The sequence below is a fragment of the Arachis ipaensis genome, chromosome B7 (assembly GCF_059453495.1).
Source record: "Arachis ipaensis isolate K30076 ecotype BB chromosome B7, ASM5945349v1, whole genome shotgun sequence".
Lineage (NCBI taxonomy): Eukaryota > Viridiplantae > Streptophyta > Magnoliopsida > Fabales > Fabaceae > Arachis > Arachis ipaensis.
The window spans coordinates 36052724-36069619 of record NC_142442.1 but is presented as its reverse complement, the minus strand read 5'-3'; positions in this window follow the sequence as shown (position 1 = coordinate 36069619).

The following is a 16896-nucleotide window of genomic DNA, read 5'->3' as shown; positions in this document are numbered from 1 at the left end:
GTGAATGTCGTCTTCTCTTTATCTTGAGGGTCCACTACAATCTAATTATAGCCAAAATAACCATCTAGAAAATAGTAAAAAGCATGTCCGGCTAACCTCTCAAGCATCTGATCAATGAAAGGCAAGAAAAAGTGATCCTTCCTTGTTGCGCTGTTGAACCTCCTGTAATCAATACACATGCGCCACCCCGTGATGGTTCTTATAAGAATAAGCTCATTCTTCTCATTCTTGACCACTGTTACCCCTCTTTTCTTGGGAACCACTTACACAGGACTCACCCATGGACTGTCAAAAATTGGGTAAATTATCCAGGCTTTCCAAAGCTTCATAACCTCTTTTTGGACCACTTCTTTCATGGTTGGATTGAGCCACCTTTGTGGTTGCACTACCAGTTTAGCAACCTCCTCAAGTAAGATCTTGTGCATATACTTAGCCAGACTAATCCCCTTCAAGTCACTAATGGTCCACCCAAGAGCTGTTTCATGACTCTTAAGCACTTGCAACAATGCTTCCTCTTCCTCATGCCTCAGAGAAGAGCTAATAATCACTGGATAAGAATCATGCTCACCTAGAAATGTATTCTTCAAAGAGGGAGGCAAGGGCTTTAACTCAAGCTTTGGAGGCCTTTCCTCTGTAGTAGGCATGTGTGGCTTCTTCCCCTGAGGTGATGATTCATCAATTTCAAGCAAATTATTCTCAGAAGGGGATTCCAGAATACCATCTAGCTCTTCAGCTTCAAATACTTCTTGAACTAGTGGCTCAATAAGATCAACTCTCATACATCCCTCAGAATTACTAGGATATTGCAGAGCCTCAAGCACAATAAGGACAATGACGATTAGATTCTTGCTAGTAAAGAAATTCACAAATAATTTCTCGTTACAAGTATAGTTTCTAAACCAGCAAAGAATCCTTTGGTACAAAAACTTGTTTGCCACTAAAGCAAACCCAATAAAATTTATAACCGAAGTATTTAAACCTCAGGTCGTCTCTCAAGGAATCGCAGGGAAGTATGATTTATTATTGGTTATGGAAAAGTATCTTTTTGGGTTTTTGAAATAGGGAAGAAGAAAATAAACTGGCAAGAAAGTAAATTAATTATCATGAAAACCATTGCAAGGTATAAGAACTGAAAATCTCATCCTAGTTATCCTTATCAAGTGTGATGAGAATTGTTTATTGCTCCCACTTAGTTAACCCTTACTAAATAAAAGAAAGTCAAGTGGACCAATCAATGGGATTCCTCAAATCCTAGTCAACTCCTATGGAAAGACTAGCTTTAGAGGGATCCAAATCAATCAGCAAATTCCAATTTTCAATCAACAACTGAGTTTGATAACTCAAGTGTCACCAATTACTCAACCAAAGCAAAGGAAGAGAAATCTAAATTAAATTAAAAGCATCAATAACATGACTTTGAAGAAAGTAATATTAAATCTGAAATACCTCAAATTGTATTAAATAGAAAATCAAATTGAACATAAGAATTTATAAACCAAATAGCAACATAAGTCATTAACAAGAGAAATAGATGAACTAGAATGCTTAGAATAAATAAAAGTAGAAGAGAACATAAATTAAAAGAACATTGAACCTGGAATTGAGACGGAATAAACCATAAACTAAGAGAAATTCTAAATCCTAAAACCTAGAGAGAGGAGAGAGTCTCTCTCTCTAGAAAACTACATCTAAAACCTAAAATTGTGAATGAATGAATGTTGTATGAATGAATTGATTGATTCTCCCACTTTATAGCCTCTAATCTATGTTTTTTGGGCCAAAAACTGGGTCAAAAACAGCCCAGAAATCCTCCTAGCGATTTCTGATACGTCCAGCACGCAGCAAAGTCACGCGTACGCGTCGTCGACGACGCGTGGATTGAATTTTCTCCAGGTCACGCATGCGCGTGATCCACGTGTGCGCATCGTCTATCTTCAAGGTAGCTATGGAAAATTATATATTGTTGCGAAGCCCCGGATGTTAGCTTTCCAACGCAACTAGAACCGCCTCATTTGGACTTTTGTAGCTCAAGTTATGGTCGATTTAGTACCAAGAGGTCAGGCTGGACAGCTTTAGTAGTTCCTTCAGTTTCTTGTATTCCTTCCACTTTTGCATGCTTCCTTTCCATCCTCTAGCCATTCCTGCCCTATAAATCCTGAAATCACTTAACACACATATCAAGTCATCGAATGGTAATAAGAGAGGGTTAAACATAGCAAATTTAAGGCCAAAGAAGCATGTTTTCAATCATAGAACAAATTTAGGAAGGAAAATGTAAAACCATGCAAATTGTATGAGTAAGTGTGCAAAGAATTGATAAAAAGCACTCAATTGAGCACAAGATAAACCATAAAATAGTGGTTTATCAGGCAACCTCTTCTTCATTGACCCATAAAGCCAATTCACTCTTTTGTATATCAATAAGGGCTCTTCCTGTAGCTAAAAAGGGTATCCTCAAAATAATAAATGCGGTTTTGTCCTCTTTCATATCCAATATAACAAAATCAGCAGAAAAAATAAATGGTTCTACTTTCATAAGTAAATTCTCAACAAATCCCAAAGAAAACTTAATTGAACGGTCAACAAGTTAAAGAGAAATACGAGTAGGTTTTACCTCATCAATTTGGAGCTTTCTCATAAAAAAAAGTGGCATGAAGTTGATGCTAGCTCTAAGATCACATAATACCCTCTGAATAGTGATATCACCAATGGTGCAATGAATCAAAAAGCTTCCTGAATCTTGCATCTTCTTAGGGAGATCCTTCTGAATAATAGCACTATATTCCTTTGTTAGCACCACGGTTTCAGTCTCCTTCCAATTCCTCTTGTTAGTCAACAATTTCTTCATAAACTTAGCATAAAAAGGCATTTGCTCAAAGGCCTCTACAAAAGGAATGTTGATATGAAGCTTCTTGAAAACTTTTAAAAATTTGGAAACCTGCTTGTCTTTGGAAGCCTTCTGAAGTCTCTGAGGATATGGCATCTTAGCCTTGTACTCAGGTGTTTTAGACTTTGCCGAATATTGCTCAATATCAACCGGAAAGGGGTTATTCGAATGCCTTGGAGGGGCGTGTTCTTCTTAGCTCATAGCCTCCTCTGGAGCTTCTTTTTCTACCAGCTTCTCACTTACTTTTGCTTCTGAACCTGTTACCTTACCACTTCTCAAATGTATGGCTTTGCACTCTTCCCTTGGATTAGACACTGTATCACTGGAGAAGGTATTAGGAGGCCTCTCAGGTGCTTGCTTACTCAACTGACCCACTTAAATCTCCAAGTTTCTGAGTGAAGCTCTAGTTTTCTGCATAAAACTCTGAGAAGGTACTTGTTGTGGTTGAGAGGGTTAAAGCTAGCGGTTATTGAAGTTGTTCTGATTAAAATTATCCTGAAAATTATTATTGAAATTCTGTTGCCTCTGTGGTTTATTCCCCCAAACAAAATTTGGGTGATTCCTCCACCCCAGATTATAAGTATTTGAGAATAGATCATTATTGGGGGTCTAGAGGAGTTGCCCATGTAATTAACCTGTTCAGAAAAAAAAATTGACTATACCACTTGTGTCAAAGGAAGTATCTTGTGTATTGATGGCTGAGAGTTGCAAGACATCCAATTAGAGATGGCTTTGTTCTGAGCAAGAATTGTGTCAAAAGCATCCAATTCCATGACTCTTTTTCTCATAGAGGTCCTTTCAGAACAATACAAATATTAGTTGTTAGCAACCATCTCAATCAAATTAAGAGCTTCCTTAGGAGTCTTTTTCATGTGAAGAGATCTACCTGCAAAATTATCCAAAGACATTTTAGCAGTCTCAGTAACTCCATCATAGAAAATCTATAACTGGATCCAGTATGAAAACATGTTAGGAGAACATTTTTTGAGCATCAACTTGTACCTCTCTCAAGCTTCATAGAGAGATTCATGCTCTCTCTGCCTGAAAGTTTGAACATCAGTCCTCAACTTAGTCAGCTTCTGAGGTGGAAAGAATTTGGTCAAAAATCTATTGACCAACTTGTCCCATGTATCCAAGCTCTCCTTGGGTTATGTGTCAAGCCACTACTTGGCTCTGTCCGGTACAGCAAATGAAAAGAGCAACAACCTATTGACATTAGGATGAACTCCATTGGTCTTCATCGTATCACAGATTTGCAAAAAATTAGAGATGAATAAGTTTGGGTCTTCCTGCGGGAGTCCATAAAACTGACAATTTTGTTGCACCAAAGTGATGAGTTGATGCTTCAACTCAAAATTATTTAGCATCCATAGGAGGTACAACAATACTATTGCCATAGAAGGTAGGGTTAGGGGTAGTGTATGAGGCAAGTGTCCTTCTAGGTTGCTCAGGCATATTAAGAACATTGAGAACATTAGAATTAACAATATTGTTGTTGTTGTTTGGATCCATAGTAACTTCTTTAGATTCCTTCTCGAAATTATCCTTGAGATTCTCAACATTTTTATAAGCTCTAGCCTACTGTAAATGCCTTCTTAAGGTTCTCTCAATCTTATGATCAAATTCTAGAAGAGGTTCTTTGTTCCAGTTCCTGCTCATAAATAAATAAAAAACAAGAAAAAGTAGGAATCTCTACATCAAAGTGAAGAGAATTCTCCGTGAAGTAACCTGAGTAAAAGAAGTAAAATAAAATAAACTGAATAATTAAGCTAGAATTTTTGAAAATTAGTAAGAAAAGTAAACCAAAATTTTTGAAAATAAAAGAAATTAATCAAGGGAACACCAAACTTAATTTCAAAAATTAAAGGAAAAATTTTAAACAATTTTACTAAATTTTTGAAAAATAAAAGAAATTAAATTAAATAAAAGTAAAGCAAATACGTCTAATCTAAGCAATCAAACAATGGGTAGTTGTCAATTACAGTTAATCTCCGGCAACGGCACCAAAAACTTGGTGTTGTGTTTACAAAACCATAAACTAATCGGTAAGTGCATTGGGTCGTACCAAATAATACCTTAGGTGAGTGAGAGTCAATCCTACGAGGATTGATGGACCAAGCAACAATAATTGAATGATTTAATTAGTCAGACAAGCACAAAGGAGTGTTTTGGGTTCAAATGCATTAAACAATACTTAGAGAAATTAAGAGAGCAAACAAGAAACAAGTTGTCAAGATTATATGGGAAAACAGTTAAGATTTCAAAGGTATTTATCTTTCCAGATTGACAATTTCTACCAACTACTTTAATCATGCAAGATTCAATTCATGGCAAGATTTAATTGATTAAACCCTAATTTCTTAGTATCTCCTCTAACCTAATCAATTGCTAATTCATTGGTCACTTAATTTAGATTAAAGGTGTAAGTCCAATTCTAGCTTATTAGCCACACAAACCCTAAATACTCAAAGACAAGGTGATTATATGTCACGTATCACGTTAAGTCCAAGCAATTAAAGAATTATGAGGATTTACTTTCAACTTGTTATTCAAGTGAGTTAACTTTTCCAAGATTCAACAAGAATTAAAATAGAAAAGAGTTATCTTCCAATATACCCTAATTTCTAGGATGAAGAACGAAAGTAATCCTTGAATTTAAATCAACACATTAATCAAAGTAGAATGACAATAATGTTATTCCATTAAAATAAACAGAGCTCCTAACCTTAACAGATGAGGTTTAGTTGCTCATGGCTCAGAGAAAACTAGGGTTCCATAAGTGTGTAAAGTGCGGAATGAGGAAGAGAGAAGAGAAGAGAGTCCGAAGGGCTGAATCTTTTCTCCTTTTATATCTAACCTAATTTAATTTGAAAATAAAATAAAGTAGTAATATCTAAAACCTAAAAAATTGTGTTCTATTTTAATAATAATGAAAATAAAATAAAATAAAATAAAATAATTATTAACTAAAACTAAATTAACGAAGCCCTTCCTTAGAATCCATATACGCGCTACTGGCGGTACTGGCGTTTAGCGCCGCTGAGGCAGAGGAGAATTGTGGACGTGTCTGACTTCCTGGCACTAAACGCCAGGCTCAGCGTTTAGCACCACTAGTGTGTGGCTCTGGCACGTTTTACGAAGCACTTGGTGCTAAATGCCAGGTCGTGGCATTTAATGCCAACCCAACAGAAGGCTTTCACGCAGCACGAGGTGCCTAGCGCTACACGCCAAGTAGGAGCGTTTAGCGCCAGCTCAACAGATTCAAATTTTCTCCTTTTTATTCTGCATGAACTCTGTCAAACTCGCCTGAATTTTTTCTAAAATAAATAAAATCACAATGCGCCTCAAAATAGCATCCAAATAGGTTTCAAACACTAAAATCTCAATAAAAATCAATAAATTCATATCTAAAATAATAAGAAAATATAGAAAAGATGCTCATGCATCATGCTTCACTGCTTTGTTAAATTTAAATGGTGTGCTGCTTTGGAACTTTCTCTTTTCAGGTTTGGATTTTATTAGGATAATTATTGTAATGTTATTATCTTGTGTTTTGACATAGACCTCATTATGGAACTTTATGAGTGTAAAAGCATAAAAAAAAGTCAAGTATATTTGTTATGATGATTTTGGTGGAAATTGTGTTTTGTAGTGATTGTTTCACAATTGATACTTATGTAAATTTAATGAATTAAATTATTATTAATTAGTTCGAATTTATATTGAATTCTCAATTCTTGATAATTTACAATTTTGATTGGCTAGTTTTAAACTTTGAGAATAGATTCTGAAAGAATTAATTAATTTTAACTTGTGAGTTCCAACTTAATTTTTACTCTAATGAAGATAGTGTTATGTGTTGTTTTTTAGTTTTGATTTTCATTGTTCATATTTACAAGCGTACAAAATTGATGCCAACATGCTAGACTTTATATTGACTGAAATATGTTAGAAGAGTCAAGAATTATAAATCCGATATGATACAATTTTATTGTTAGGAAAAGTTGTGTTTAGTTGAATTTATAGAACTTATTTTGTTGTAAAAGAATCTTAATGACATGTAAGATAGCTTAATTATCTATATGATTATATATTATATAAATATTAAGTTAGTGTGTTTAGAAAATTAATTGATATATTAATTATTTAATTAAATATTTTAAAATAAATTTTCTATTTGTTACTAAAAGAATAAAAAATATTACAAAAGTAAGTAGTATTTTGTAACAAAATATTATTATGATACAAAAATTTAAATTGTTACAAAAATATTTTAAAGGTCAAACATTGTTACCACTTTTGTAACAAATTTTGGTTTTTGTATTAAAAAAATGTTACAAAATATTACTTTATATTGTAACAGTTTTATTTTTTATTACAAAAACTTTTTGTAACGGAACATACTGCAACAGTCTTTTTTTGCTATAAATACCTTTCGTTTCAAAATTTAGATTCTTTGTAACATTTTTTTTTGTTATGAATACTACTTTTTCTTGTGGTGCATTAATTCCTTCTGGAATAAATTGCAAAAAAATGATTTGAAATTTCGACTTTTGATATGCGGCAGGATAAAATAAATCGGTTGCGGATATCTCGGAATCGCCATTGCTTGTATTAGACGTATGGATTGGTTAAATAGGCATTCAGTTTGGTACATTGTTTGATGTGTTATAGTAGATGGGCCGACTTATAATTTGCCAATGTATTTGAAGTGACTCCGACCTATAAGTATTTGCTTGTTTGGATTGATTTCGGCTTATAATTGTCGATTTGATTGATTCCGACGTATAGATGTTGATTTGTTTGCAGTAATTTAGGTATCGACTTGTTTGAATTGATTGTGACATATAATTGCCGATTTATTTAATTGATTCTGACTTATAAATGTCAATTTGTTTAGAGTGATTCCGACTTATAAGTGTCGACTTATTTGAATTGATTATGACCTATAATTAACGATTTGTTTAATTAATTCTGACTTATAAATGTCATCTTGTTTGGATTGATTCTGAGAATAAGTAATTGGAGAGAATGAATAAATAATACGAATAGGATCAGATGGCATGCATGAACATTGAGCATGCAAAATGCAATTGAGAAACAAAATAGGAATTACTAGAATTAACAATGTAAAAACAACTAGAGGAATTTTAAAATGCATAGAGCTCAATTTAGAAAGAATAAGAAGAAATGTATTGTATTGTGCTAATAAGTAGATTTGCCTTTACGCTATTTCATTGAGAACTAAATTAAAAGTGGAATAAATGACCATTTGTATTTATAAAAGATGAAAATACTGACATATGTACCCACACTAGATCAAAACTAAATTTGTACCCATGCAAGACGTTTTTCGTGTGACAAAAGTACCCTACGTGGCACTCCAACCCTCCAAAGACAGGGTATTTTTGTCACACGGAGGGCATCTTGCATGGATACAAGTTTAGTTTCAATCTAGTGTGGATACATATGTCAGTATTTTCATCTTTTATGGGTACAAATGGTCATTTATTCTTAAAAGTGTCATTACCCTTGTAAGTTGCTGGGAATTTGAAAGAATTTATAGTGTGTTAGAGGTCTTGACCAATGTGATGTCGATCTTGGTTGGGCAAGAAAATCAAGTTTAAATCTTCATTTGTGCCTTCATTGCTTGTTTGCATGAATTGTTTAATAATACATAAATATAATAGTACTACTATTTATACCAACAAAATAATGGAAAAATTAAGAAAGATAAAGCAATGTCAAAGAGGCAAAGAAAGCAATCTGTCTATAAACAAACAATTCCAATAATTGAAATAAGATTAATGATATTTATCTTGAAATTATAATTTTAGAATTTCTTTAAGTGTGATGAATAAACTAAATATATGAGTCAAAATTAAAAAATTATTAAGAGATGATCATTGAATAATGTTCATGCTTTTGATTTGAAGTTTTATCAAAATTTTAACGGTGATTATTAATGTCTTTCTTGCCTCTATTTTTTACAGACAAGAAGAATTCAGTTGAAATTTTAACTTTCAATAATTAATAATAAGAAGTGTAAAGATCAATCAATCAGTGAAGATATAGCTAGGATGTAAAAATGTAAAAGTAAAGAATAGAAAATAACAAAGGCTGATAATATTTTGTATCATTTTATTTAATTTGTACATTAATCAAGTTATTCATAAGGACATCACAATTAGTTTAACTTTATTGAGGATGAAAAATGATCAAATATTGCAATGTTATACTAAGTAAGGCACGAACAAAATAAGGTTGAATAGCAAGTATTTTTAGAATATGGATGTAGATTACAAAAATAATTTATATATTACCGTTCTCAGCTAATAAGTCAGTCATTCTTTTGACTTCAACTTGTAGCGTAATGTTCATAGCTAATAACTCAGTCTGAGTATTTGGAAGAGAAGGAAGTGAAGTTTGCTTACTAGCCACGATCTAGATTCTACAAAAAAGAGGAATAACAAGTAAAAAAAGAAAGTGAATGTAGGGTAACGTTAAAGTCAGAATTATATATAGACATAGATTTTGAGATGCTACAAGATTGTTGGTGAAGAGGTGTACCAATTTCTAAAAGTAAATATAAAACTAGCAACTTCGGAGTGACTACTACCATGGCCTTGATTTCCGACGTGTGATCGTCATCGTCATTGCTATTGTTAGGATTCTTTCATTTCTCCTTATTGTTTTGGCCATTCCATTTCTGGTTTAATAGTTCGGCCATCTGCTGAACTTTTACTCACAATGACTTATTGATAACTAGCTGAAAGAGGAGAATGTGGATTTGTTCGTTCTTTTACTATTGATTATAACCTGTAAAAGAGGATAAAAGTGAGCAAAAGAGATTATGGTGGGGTTAAGTAAAATTGGCCCCAAGGTGGGTGTCAAATGTTCCTGTGTAGTAAGCTTAACTTGAGGTATAACTCGTCCTGTCTAAGGTTGAGCTTGCCTTCGCCTGAGACGGATGAAGTATACGTCGATTTTAAGAGAAACAATGGTAGCGAACATCTGCAAAGACACTCCGACGCTCAAGTTAATAAGAATAAAAAATGAGCATAATACAATTCAAAATAAATAGTGTACCTCTCTTTGTTTTGACTTCTTGGTTATATAGAAAAAATTAAGTTTTGAGTTATATCATAGTGCAGTTAATTTACTTAACTTAATCTTTTGGTTAATCAGTGTAGTGCGAAAATTACTTGTAACAATTTTCTCTTTTGGTGGGATTTTATTTCTTAGTTGTTATTTGATCTTTTGCTAATGAAATAAAACACATTTATTATTAGAATAGTTAATTTATAGGAAGAGTATAGTATAATTGTATTATACTTAACACATTATGTTATAATAATATTTTTATTCATCTTACACTATTAATTAATAAATATGTTTTATTATATTCTATTAAATTAAATGTTTTTAAAATGATAAATATATAATTATAGATGGAATATAAATATGGTATAGAAATTCAATTAAAAACTTTTAAACAGGTATGTATAATATGACTATTTGACAATGGCCATGATATGTAAAAAAGTATATATAATCTAGGATTTTTGTAGAAAAGAATCTTAGTTAACTGTGTGCTTTGCTCACATTGAACTTAGTTGAGTAATACAACCTAAAAAGTAGAAACACGATGACAATGCAATAAACATGATAATATTATTTTATGAGGAGTGTTAGGGGCAATAAAATTTGTGATGTTTAGTCATCAATTAGTCATTATTAATATTTTTAATGGTGTGAAATGAGATCTAATAGTGTAGGATTAATCATTTTTCTTTTGATAGTTAAGTGTTGGCCAGATTTTAATAAAAGTACTGGTCTCCTAGACTTTTTCTTATTTTATAGGCAACTATTAAATGAAGATGGTAAAAATATTTTTTTATGAAGATGTTTTGTTTAAAAATATGAATTATTTATTTAGCCACACTTTAAATAAAGATAACACTTTTATAAATATCAAAATCTAATCATACAATCTATCATCCAAAGATAAAAAAAAAAAAATTTTTTTTACATAAAGACAATTATAAAATTTTTATTGTAGTATCTACCTATTCTATATTCCCTCATTTTCAAACAGTGTCCTATATATTTATACATGAGCCACCTTAAACAGCCACATTTACTAGGCTTTGTGTACTTTGTGCATAGAAGATGTAACAACTAATTCATTAACACGTTTAACTTTATTTTTAACCTATTTAAGTTTAAATTAGTACATGTATAGTAGGTACATTATAATTATGGAAATATATTTTAGGTTTCAAATCTCAAAAAGAGGGAATTCAACGAAGCCAAGAAACTACAGTTAGGGATGTTTTGAAATTTCTATGTGCGGCTACTTGAGACTAGTGGGTCTGTATAATGACAAAACATGTATACGTACTATGTGCTTTAATCATAATAATTTAGGGTAATACGACTAAAATCTTTCTTTTCCAAAGGCTTTTAACATTGATATATGTAATCATTATATTATTAAACATGCATATACTACTGAATAAAAAAAAAATCCATTATACATCAAATCAAATCAAATATAAGGACGAGAGTAGAACTAGTTGGACATGTTGTTAAATGGGTCAAAGATATATATAGATCCGTTCTTGTTGGGTTAGTTTATAATAATAACAAGAGGAGGATTCATCAAAGAACTTTTTATGTGAAATTAATTTTATATAATATAAATACTTTTTTCAATAACCATCCAATACTAATTTAGAAATTGGATTTTTAAATAAATAAATAATATAATATTTGTATATATAACGCGCTATAGACAAAATTATAAGCACATTCTTAAAAAATTACATTATATTTTTTTCTGACATTACTTATTAATAATAAAATAAATACTATCTCGTTTTCACTACAGATAAGATAAATAATATAAAAAAAAAAGTAATTTTTTTGAAACATGCTACGTAAATATTATATTATTTAAAAAAAAAAACCTCAATATTAGATTTTTGAATAATCACTACTGATCACTCCTTTCATTCTTTTAATAATAATTAAAAAAAAAAAAACAGTTTACGCTAAACATTCAATTCTAAAGAAATCAGCAAAAGTTGCATAGTAAAAATTAATAAAAATATTTTAGATTAAAGAGAATTATCAATAATATAAAATAAGTATTTTGAAATTACAAAAGAATAATGAAAATAAAGCTTTGAACTAAAAATATATAAAAATATACAAACATTAATAAAGTCATTTGTTTAAATCTGTTGGGTTGATCTGATGCATTGCAATATTATTGCATAGTGCATGGTGGTAATATAACGCGCGCCATTTTATTTTCCACAAACTTCGAAGGGTAAAATTCATTGGCAGCGATCTAGGAAGCAAGAGTCAAGGCAAGATCAATAATAGACACGTGCTGCAAATAGTTGTTAGGCTTAGTGATAAGCAGTGATTACTCAAAATCTCACATAGAAATTCCTATAACAATGTTACACTTGAACAATACAAATTAAATAAACAACTATCAGCTAACTGATGTTGTAGTGTCTAATGAGATATGATAATACCAACTTATCACTCCGTTTAGTAAGTCACTATTGAAAATAGACTCTGGAATTATGTGGTTTTCGTAGATTAATCTCATGATATAAATAGTACAATTAGAATTTTGAAGACTATTTTAGAGCTTTAATCACATGATATTTTCTTTTTATAATTAAATGGGCAATGCTATATGGCCATAAGAGCTTTTGCGCTAGTCTTCTTGTTTTATGGGTGCTTTTGGCTCTACAATCTTTTTTTATAAAATTGAATTCTTGGTCTTGTGAATCTTTAGCAACCTACTACGGGACTAGAATTAAGTTCACATAGGATTGACGCTATCGACAACATTGTATATATATATATATATATATATATATGAAGGATTACCATGTGTTCATAACACGCGGCGGAAAAAAATAAAGTAATTCAAAATAAAATAATTCTTAAAGATTTATTTTGTGTTTAAACTTTATTCCAATAATATTTAATATATAGATCAGATCTAAATACCTTTAGACGCTTTAGTAAAAATCACTTTCTCCTTCGATGGTACGAAGGCGCTATGCGTATCCACACCGAGATCAACATTTGCTGTCAACTTCTTGACTAATGGACATCTGATCTAAATTGAGAAACCTCTTGCAACTCTTTGCACGCCATTAAATTCTTCTCCAAGAATCAGGCTCACATACATTTATGTGTGTAGAGGTAAAGGAATAAAACCCTTGTGTTTTATTCTCGTCTCTTTCACATTCCTCTACTCTTGGCATACATATATATAGTATGAGATTTGTTACTGATTTTAAATTTGATTCTCAATTCAAATTTAAATCATATCTTTAAATTCCAAATCTGAATCCTTTAAATTTTATGAATCATATCATAACAATTTAAAACATAATCGATTTGGATCTCATCCAATTTTATAATTCAAAATCAGAAATAGAATAACTAATTATTCTCAAATCTCATTTAATATTCTCAATTATCATACTATTATTATATTTTTGGTGCTAGCAAAAAATATAATAATATTCCATTTGAATTAATATAATTATTTATTTGATCAAATCAAATTAATAATTAAATAATTCTACAGCAAAGATTAGAACACTCGTTAGTGTGTGACCCCATAGGTTCAATACTAAGCGAGTAGTAAATTAGTCATACTAAATTTACTAATCAAGATTGGCGTCTAGCAACACTCCTTAACGACCCGATAGTATGAAGTAATATATTTTTACTAAGAACCTCAGAAGAACAAAGTATAATTCCTTCCATCTTTCCAGCTCTTGGTTAACCTTTAGAGTATGGTTTAATTGTCAAACTCTAACTTGTTACCATTGTTATAATGAACTGTGAATGACCTAAGAAACTCATTTCTTCATTCATTCAATCCCCTTAGCCAAGGTTTTATTCATCTCAATCATTATAATCATAGAGCTCAAACTCTTTACCGAGAGTTGACGGATTCCTTATTGACTAATCATTAATTCTACAAGTATTTAAATCATACCCAATATCCATTCAACAAGCACCCTAGGGTATTAGGTGTCCGGAATCAAAGTATAATAAATACATTGTTAATTACTATGACAGTCGCAGGTCAAAGGAAACTCTATTACTGTGTTCATCTTGAGAATATCCTATTGAAAAATATACGGTAATTATAACCATTAGGAATTCTCAAAGTGAGTCAGTTCAATGGTCATATCTCTATATGCACCATCTATATATATAATTTAATAAATGAGATCTATTAATCTTCATCCAATGAAGACCATTATATATATATATATATATATATATATATATATATATATATATATATATATATTAGTCTTTCCAGATTATTAATGTCCTTTTTAATAATCCTATGACCAAGAACAATTTAGATTAAATTATAAAAGATTTATCTCTCAATATTATGATCACTATCACAATGATAAATCTATAAATTTAATCAAGGACCTTATTATATTAACATTTTAATATAATAACAATAACAAATTATTTGACACGTGATTGATTGGATTGTGGTCATACTACTTATTCCCAACATATATATATATATTTTAATTTAATATTTAAAATTTATTATAAAATAAACAAATTTAATAATGTTTAACGTTTTTGTAATAAATATCAAAGGTTTTATTAAATTTTTTCAATTACTTGGGGTTCCGGACGGGTGGAGAGGTGCTCCAGGTAAAGAGGTGGGAATCAACTTGGATCTGAGCTTGTGTGCCAGACGCGTGAGCAGACGATCTCCCGAGTTCTTTGTGAAGTGTGGGGGGAGCCACTTGCAATGACACTCCGACGCCTAAGTCAGAAAGTATGCAGGCAGTTATGAGAGTAAGGGTGGTAGTGATGTACCTTGGGGGAGGGGTAGGACCCTCCCCATATATACCCTATCAGTAGGGCAGGGGTCTCCTTCTAAGAAGCTTCCTTTCCCAGCTGTCATGCGGTTGGCAGCGGGGGTGCCGGTGTCCGGGTCGCGCGTCTGGACAGGTTATTCCCGCGCGGGTCAGGTTACTCGTGGGCCAGATCGGCTATTAGGCCAGCTGGGCTAGGCCGTAACAGTACCCCCAATGCGCCAGCTATGGCCGTGAGTGCCGTTGTTGGCGCGTTCTGCTCTCTCTTTCGCGTGTCGTCGATTCGTCGGTCGCTCGTGGTCAGGACGTGTCTTTTACGCGCGTGAGGGTTTGGTCGCATCAGGAAAGCGCTGCTTGTCGCTTCATTTCTCGCGCCCACCATTAAGTGCATTTATTGCTGATTTGAAAGCAGGGGGAAAAAGTCTATTTTGCCCCTGACTTTTGCGCTTCTCTAGAGCGGTTATTCTTTCGTTTCTCTTCCTTCCCTTTCTTTTCCACTCATTTCCTCTGCTTCCAAACTACCTCTGCACTGCATTCTCTATTCCCTCTCTCGTTTCTTGAATTTGCTTGCATTGGCCTACTGCCTGCGATCGTCCTCCTTCCTGCCCTCTTACTTCTTCCTTGCAAACTACTTTTCTGGTAAGTATATTTTTCTTCTTCCAAATCTTTTCGTTTTTATTTTTTCCAGATTAGGTACTTGTCATTGCTCCTGCTTCTTGTTCGTTAAGTAGGGCCTAGATCTGTGTGTTTTTAGGCTGTCATTAGCTAGATTTTTAGGGAGGGGTTACCATCTAAGTTCCTGGTAGTTTAGGCTTCATTTTGGCAGTAGATAAGCTTTGGTTTAACTGCAAATAGGTAGATTGTAGATTCTGGTATTAGTGCCGGCCTCTCGACCTTCTAGATTGACTTTGAGTGGTGGCCCCACTGTAAGTATGGCCCAGCGTCTTGTCATGAGGGCTCCCGGCGCGAGGGTGCAGCTGTACGACCGGTATGCCTGGGTGACTTCAGATGTGAAGGAATCCCCCAACCAAATGACCTTAAAGAAACTTGACGAGTTCCGGCAAGCCGACTACCTCTGCGGAGGGGGTGATGAGGAAGCCAATTACCAGGTTTTCGTTCCCGCCGCTAACGAACGGATATTCCAACTGAATCTACACTCTCCCCAGGTCCCCAATTGGATCTGGTTTTATAAGGCGATGTTCACCCAGCTGGGGGTTCGTATCCCCTTTTCTCCTTTTCAAATTGTGCTACTCAACCAATGTGATGTGGCGCCGTCTCAGTTACATCCGAACAGCTGGGCAAGAAGAAAAGACGCTAAAGTATTAGTCGTGTCCTCGTCCAGTTCCACGCCTCCCTCCAGAAGGATATCGTCAATATCATTCGGCCCCGAGGACCAATGGTTTCACGACTTACCGGAGAACCCTCCCATGGTGACCACGGCTAGAGTCGGAACCGGCATAGTGAAGCGAATCCTAGTAGATACTGGAGCGGACTCAAACATCATGTTCCACAATGTGTTCGATGCTTTGGGCCTATGGGACACCGATCTAGAGACCCACCTGCACGGCGTGGTCGGCTTAGGGGACAACTTCATCAAACTTGATGGGATAGTCTCCTTGCCAGTATCTATAGGAGGGGGTCGAGGGAAGAGGTCGGTAATGGCAGAGTTCGTGGTCTTAAGAGACTCCATGGCCTATAACCTCATCCTGGGAAGAAAAACTATCAATGAATTTGGAGCAATGATTTCTATAAAGCTACTAAAGATGAAGTTTGTCGCTGATGATGGGTCGGTGGGATCCATCAGGGGAGATTTGGAAACGGTGGTCGCATGCGACAACGCCAGCCTCTCCTTGAGGAAAAAGTCCAAAGAAGCAGCTGGGGTCTTCCTCGCCGATCTGGATGCCAGGGTCAACGACAAACCCAAGCCTCAGCCCGAAGGGGACCTCGAGAAGTTCAGGGTCAGTGATTCGGAGGAAAAGTTCACTTTCGTGAACAGAAACCTTTCCCATAACTTGAAATAACCTTTGATGGAAATTATCAGAGCTAAGGGCGACCTATTCGCCTGGACGCCAGCCAACATGCCGGGGATAGATCCCCAGTTCATGT